The following is a 6000-nucleotide window of genomic DNA, read 5'->3' as shown; positions in this document are numbered from 1 at the left end:
ACCATATCTGTATTAACTTCGTTCACTTCAATGTTTACACACGAGTCTCTAATCAAATCATGCCTGTGGGGCACGTTCACTACAAAGATGTTAGTGTGAGTCAGCTTACCTAGTGTACATTTAAGTTGAGATATGACATTCTTAGCGTCGTTGTGAGCTACGTTAAGTTAGCCAATTTCCTAGTTTTATCTACTCTTAATATTACTGCTAGGTTTGTGAATTTTTATTGTGTTCCTCTTATATTCAGAAAGCGTCTGTTATACTTATTGCTGTGCGATACCCGGATTACGTTCGGGGTAGTTAGCTCAAGAAACTTGTCACAAAGATTGTGAACATAGACGTGATAGGGTCACCATAGTTGTAATACATATGTATCTAATACGTTTATCAAAGGTGTAACGATTGAGCATCTAATACCTTCTCAAGGTTGTATGAATATGTACCTGATAGTGAGGGCTGGTCCCCTCATTCTTATCCCGCTGTAAATCTGAAAGTGTATACTGGTGTGATCTCTTTTAATTGTGAGTTCTTAGGATTTGATACCATTAAGGGTGTTAAAGCTTTCAGTATTGTATAAAACGAAGCTTGGCCAGTTGTTATTGTTAAATAAAATTTGGCATTTTGATTTAATAGACTTATTTTTCAGCCCCTTCCCCCTTCAACCCTTCCCCACTGCTCAGATTGATTGATTGATTGATTGATTGATTGATTGATTGATTGATTGATTGATTGATTGAACCTGGTCCTTGTCGGTAGCCTTCTGACTCTATTTTTGCAGGTTCGATACTGGCTTGGTCTGGTGGTACTTGAACGTGCCCAAATATGCCAGCCTCGTGTCGGTAGATTCATCGGCACGTATAAGACATCGGCGGTACAAAACTCGAATACCTCGGCGTCTCTAAAAGCCGGAAAAGTAGTTCAATCAATCAATCAATCAATCAATCAATCAATCAATCAATCAATCAATCAATCAATCAATCAATCAATCAATCAATCAATCAATCAATCACTACTGATCTGCATTTAGGGCAGTCGCCCAGGTGACAGATTCCCTATAAGTTGTTTTCCTAGCATTTTCTTAAATGATTTCAAATAAAATGGAAATTTGTTGAACATCTCCCTTGGTAAATTATTCCAATCCCTAACTCCCTTTCCTATAAACGAATATTTGCCCCAATATGTCTTTTTGAATTACAACTTTATCTTCATATTGTGATCTTTCCTACTTTTAAAGACACCACTCAAACTTATTCGTCTACTGATGTCATTCCACGACATCTCTCCACTGACAGCTCGTAACATACCACTTAGTCGAGCAGCTCACCTCCTGTCTCTCAAGTCCTCCCAGCCCAAACTTTGCAACATTTTTGTAACGCTACTATTTGTCAGAAATCATCCAGTAAAAATCAAGCTGCTTTTCGTTGGATAATTTCCAGTTCTTGAATCAAATAACAATGGTGAGGGTCCCATACACTGGAACCATACTCTAGTTGGGGTCTTACCAGAGACCTGTATGCCATCTCCATTACATCCTTACTACAACCCCTAAATACCCTCAAAACCATGTGCAGGGATCTGTACCCGTTATTTACAATCATATTGATGTGATTACACCAATGAAAATCTTTCCGTGTATTAACACCTAGATACTTACAATGATCCCCGAAAGGAACTTTCACCCCATCAACGCTGTAATTAAAACTGAGAGGACTTTTCGTATTTGTGAAACTCACAACCTGACTTTTAACCCCCTTCATGTTCATATCATTGCCTGCTTTCCATCTCACAACATTATCGAGGTCATTTTGCAGTTTCTCAGAATCTTGCAACTTATTTATTACTCTATAGAGAATAACATCATCTGCAAGAAGCCTTATCTCTGATTCCACTTCTTTACATATATCATTGATATTTATAAGAGCACATAAAGGTCCAATAATACTGCCTTGAGGAATTCTCCTCTTAAATTTTTTTCGCTATTTGCTTTACGTAGCACCGACACAGATAGGTCTTATGGCGACGATGGGATAGGAAAGGCCTATGAAGTGGAAGTAAGCGGCCGTCGCCTTAATTAAGGTACAGCCCCGGCATTTGCCTGGTGTGAAAATGGGAAACCAACGGAATACCATCTTCAGGGCTGCCGACAGTGGGGCTCGAACCCGCTATCTCCCGATTACTGTATACCTCTTAATTATTACGGGGACACATAAAAAGCTTCGCCTACTCTAATTCTCCGAATTCTGTTTTCTAGAAATGTAGCCACCCATTCAGCAGTGGCGGCTGGTGGTATCTGAAGTTGGGTGTTGCACCAAAATTTTCAATGTATTTTAAATGAGAAGCTTACGGGAATAACAAGAAACTCTAGTAACCTTAAGTAATGAACTGCATTCCTATTAAAATTGAAATATATCCAGCAATTAAAACACAGACAATAAGAGGCTATTTAAACAGTATATCTACAGTTATTTTTACCTCACTTGAATTGAAAATTTGCCCTCCTGTTTTTCATTGTTGCAAACTTGTCAGTTACACGTTGATTGAAGTCTGCGATCTCCATCGCAACATCTATTTCAATGGAAAGCATTGCCAAGGCCTACAATTTTCCTGGGTCAGAGAGTTCTTTAAGAAAGCTTCATTCTCTTCAAAGTAGAAATACATATCTCTGCTTCGACAGACGTCATAAGGATTGTAAGAATTAACTTCAACAGTTTCAAGCACTCAGAGAACGTCCTCTCTAGGTTGTTGGTTATTATAAACTCTGATAGACTAACAGCACCTGACAATTGTTGTGCTAAATAGACGGAAGATAGTTCACGGCGAAGTTTCAGTTTGCCCAAAAACGTACACACTGAACACACTGTCTGTAACGTAACTTCAGGGAACTTGAGTACAAGGGGAACTTCTCTGGAAGAAACAATGATGAAGCTACAGGATGACCCGAGAAACTAAAACGATCTTTAGCCTGGGAAATGATCCCATCGCACATTTCATTTGCTTCTCTTTCCCATTCAGTATTGTCCAATTTATTTTTCTTCAATGGGCAATCGGTAGGTTCATTACCGGTACCGCTTGAGAGGTCAATTTCTTCTTAGATGTCCGACTCGTTGACTGAATGGTCAGCGTACTGGCCTTCGGTTCAGAGGGTTCCGGGTTCGATTCCCGGCCGGGTCGGGGATTTGAACCTTCATCGGTTAATTCCAATGGCCCGGGGACTGGATGTTTGTGCTGTCCCCAACATCCCTGCAACTCACACACCACACTAACACTATCCTCCATCACAATAACACGCAGGTACCTACACATGGCAGATGCTGCCCACCATCATCGGAGGGTTTGCCTTACAAGGGCTGCACTCGGCTAGAAATAGCCACATGAAATTATTATTATCTTCTCAGATTTTGGAGACGTTTACTTCAAATGCTGAAACGGCGTTATCTGCAGAACCCACATCAGTGTCTCCGTGTTGTAGCTGATCTAAGAGAAGTTCGACTAGTGGCATAACTTTACGGAAGAATTCCAGCCAATAATTGAAACTACAACTGGAAAGAACCTTTTTATGACCAAGAGCTTGACAAATTGTAGTTTCTCTCATTACAGAGTCACCTTCCAGTATCTGGTTCATACAGTCAATAATGTCTTCCTTGCAGTCATAAACTCTCTTTGCGCATCGTAATTCAACATTGCGCCTAGTAGGACACGCCCGTAAAAACGTTTCCTCACCACCTCGTCAAGTATCGCGGTCCGCTGTGGACTGCTGGAGAAGAATGCACAAATTCCTTGCAAACCTGAAAAAAATTCACATTGCGGTTGATTGATGCAGCCTTGTTCATTGCAAGATTAACTTGATGGGCATAGCAATGCACACATTCTGCGTTGGGATAAGCTTTTTTTAATAATATCTTGTACCCCCACCAGAGGAACCATCCATAACGGATGACCCGTCATATGTCTGTGCAATTAACTTATGGGGAGTTTCGTTTACTTTGTGCTGCTTTAATTATTCCAATAAACACGCAGCTAATGTCTGGGCGTCATGTTTATCAGGAGACAGGAAACTCCAGAACCTTTCTGTTGGTTTGCCTCTTACTACGTAACGGTATACAACAGCCATCCGGAGAATATTCGAAATGCCACTGGTTTCATCTGCTATAATAACTGAAAATTCTGATTCCCTTATTTGTTTTGATATTTCTCGCTGGCATAACTCCAACATAATTTGCAAAAGTTCATTTTGAATTGGATGTTCCTTTGAAAACAGTTGCTTTTTCCAAAATGACCCTTTAGCACGGCATCCAATTCAGCGCCAAAATTGGGTTTGATGATGATTTAGTTTCATCGTACCCACTTAAGGCCAGTTAAGAAGAACCGCAGAAACGAATACATTTTAATAAAATATTTAACACATATCTGTTATGCCTAAGTTCTTCGTTATACACTGCAATTTTCCTTCTATGCGCACTATCGAGTTGTGCAGCTCCGCTGACACTTCCATAAAGTGTCAGCGTTAAACAGTTTTGAATGTGAACAGCTGAAGATTCATGTGTCTTTATTTTGGTACTTAAGTGGTTTATGTCCATAACTGCTACTTTGGTCCACGCGGGTTCCCCACCAAACAAGCATGGGAAGCAGAATGACGCGTTTGAACTTAGCAACCACATAACCAATTACTATTTGTATAAATATCCCTTTTAAACACCCTCTTTAACTGTCGATTTCCAGTATTAATATTTACACAATATTTAAATCCGGTACCAGGTAATGGTCAACCGGGTAAGTTTTTCCTCATCAGAAAGCTGGAAAAATCTTAATTTGTAAATTAGTTGACAATATTCATTTTCACTCACACTCCACTACAGATGAAACTACGCCTTAAAAAGTTAATATTTCAAACCAAACATTCAGTTACAACAAAATACTAATGCATCCACAGTTGACAGATCTGAGCGCTAATGCCGTGAAACGACACCAACAAATAGTCAAACTAAACTACACAAACACCGGCAGCTTTCTGACGAACTCATACTCACAACCCAAAATCCATCAGTTATAATAACGCACAGAAAAACTATCTAGAACCAAAACACTCAATCACCTCAAAACACACCAAGACCTACACGTGATAAGTGTAAATATAACGTTTACAGCAATACAGACAACTCCTTGTCACAATAGTCCAGCCGTTTACCTACATGTGATAATGTTGGCACAAAGCTCGTTTTACGGTTGACAAAAGTAAAACATGGAATCGTGCTGATGAGAAAACGTTTCCTCGGAAAGTATATCCTCAAAAAAATTGGGGATAAAAATGGTTATGATTGCCGATGAAATACCAAAGTTGGTTACAATGTGGGTGGTGCAGGGAGTAAAGAATACAGGGAGCTGCCCGCTACACTACTCTCTGTGGCTATCGCTTGAAGCCAACGGCCACGCCTCCCATGGTTAGCAAAACATGGCAATTCTTACGTTGCGGATACATACAAACTAAGATGTCTTCTCGGGAGTAGGGAAAATGAATCGTTCAATTAAGTACAACCGTTTTCAAAATAACACTGCGATTAACTGTAACAAAATTTACTGGCAAACAGACCTATTTATGCTTTTTGACTGAGCTCTAAGGAAGCGTTTCTCATGACCCGCAGCCTTTAATCTACTCTCTCGCTAGTTGACTATCGCTACTATAAACCGAGTATCTTAAAAACAGGAGATGCAAATCTTCTCTAGATATCAGTAAAGATAAGGAGTAGGCTATTAATAAGGGCATACCGCAATCTGAATGCTTTAGGACACTGGTTCCCAACCTTTGCCAGCCGACGTCCCACTTATCAGATACGGGTGGTCATCGCCCCCCCCCCAACCCACCCCGTCGCTTCTATAACCTCTCCCATAAAATGACGTGGAGGATATAGACCTAACATAAGGACACTACATAATGAACTATTCCATTATTCAATTATTTATGAAAAAGTAGTACGAAGTACGCCCTTTATATCTATGACATAC

Source organism: Anabrus simplex, chromosome 2 (genome assembly GCF_040414725.1).
Source record: "Anabrus simplex isolate iqAnaSimp1 chromosome 2, ASM4041472v1, whole genome shotgun sequence".
NCBI classification, from domain to species: domain Eukaryota; kingdom Metazoa; phylum Arthropoda; class Insecta; order Orthoptera; family Tettigoniidae; genus Anabrus; species Anabrus simplex.
Note: the sequence above shows the minus strand (reverse complement) of the source record.